Genomic DNA, 1578 nt, shown 5'->3' with positions numbered 1-1578 from the left:
AAAAAAAGAAAACCCGCATTTTTCCTGGAGTTCACACTTTCCCGAAAGTTTTCTTCCGCACGCGCTCCATCGCTAACCTTAAAACGTGACTAAAACGAAATATATGTAGAGATAGAGAGAATTTTTTTTTCCTATATGATTTTTTCCAACATCCAAAGACATCTATATTTTTTTATGTATATATGTGTATATATATATATAAAAAAAATAAACGGTACTAACGCAAGCCGTCGCACGTTGCAGCATCCCAAGTGTAAACGGGGCGTCCCTCCGGCCCGGCCGCGGGCGGGAGACGCCGCCGGCGCGGGCGCGAACCCGCCGCCCGYGGGGTTTTGTCGCGCCTGTAGCCCGGCGCGAGCGTCTTGTCTTCTCTTTCCTTTTTTTTGCCCCCCCCTTGTCTTTTTTTCTTCTCTTTTTAAGTTTTCTTTTGTCTTTTTTCTTTCTTTTTTCTCTTTTTTTATCTTGCTTTTTTATTTTGCTCTTTTTTTTTCTCTTTTCGCATCAGGGGGTATAAATTAATTAATGATTTTTTTTTCTTTTCTTTTTTAGGTTTTCTTCTCCTTTTTTTTGCCAGGACCCGGTGCCATCGCTCCCTTTCCTCCCCCCGCCCCGGCCCGGCCGGGTGCAGCCCCCGGAGGGGGCACTAGACGCCGGGGGGAGGCTTTTCCGAGAGGTTTTTCAGCACGTCGTCAATCCTGTCGTCTTCGATAACCACTGGAAAAGCGGGAAAAGGCGGCGGTGAATTTACGGCGGCGGTGGCGGCGCCTCCCGGTATTCCCCCTCCCGGCCGAGGGCGCCCCGGGGACAGTGTGGCCGGATCCCCGGGAAATGCCCGGAGTCCTGGAAAATACCTGGGGTCCTTTCCCCTGGCATATACCCAAGGCTCTGGAAATACCCGGAGCCCTGGAAAATACCTGGGGTCCTACAGCATGGAAAATACCCCATGTCCTGCGAAATACCCGGGACCCGGGATCCTTTTTCCCGGGATATACCCGGGGCCCTACGAAACACCCAGTGCCCTACAGCTTGGAAAATACCCGGTGTCTGGGGAGTCCTACAGCCTGGAAAATACCCGGTATCTAGAGGGTCCTACAGCCCAGAAGATACCCGGTGCCCTGCAAAATACCCGGGTCCTACAGCCCAGAAAATACCCAGTGCCCTGCAAAATACCTGGTGCCCCACATCCTGGAAAATACCCAGTGCCCTGGAAAATACCCGGTGCCCTGCAGCCTGGAAAATACCTAGTGCCCTGCAAAATACCCGGTGCCCTGGAAAATACGCAGGCCCCGGGATCCTTTCTCCTGGGATATACCTGAGGCCCTGCAAAATACCTGGTGCCCYGCAGGCTGGAAAATACCCAGGGTCCTACAGCCTGGAAAATACTCAGTGCCCTGCAAAATACCCGGTGCCCCACAGCCCAGAAAATACCCAGTGCCCTGCGAAATACGTGGGTCCTACAGCCTAGAAAAATGCCCAGTGCCCTGGAAAATACATGGGTCCTACAGCCTGGCAAATACCCAGTGCCCTGCAAAATTACCCAGGGCCCAGGATCCTTTCTCCTGGGGTATACCTGGAGCC

The sequence above is a fragment of the Rhea americana genome, unplaced genomic scaffold, assembly GCF_003343005.1.
Source record: "Rhea americana isolate MKP2758 unplaced genomic scaffold, rheAme1 scaffold_217, whole genome shotgun sequence".
Lineage (NCBI taxonomy): Eukaryota > Metazoa > Chordata > Aves > Rheiformes > Rheidae > Rhea > Rhea americana.
This window is presented reverse-complemented; position numbering follows the sequence as displayed.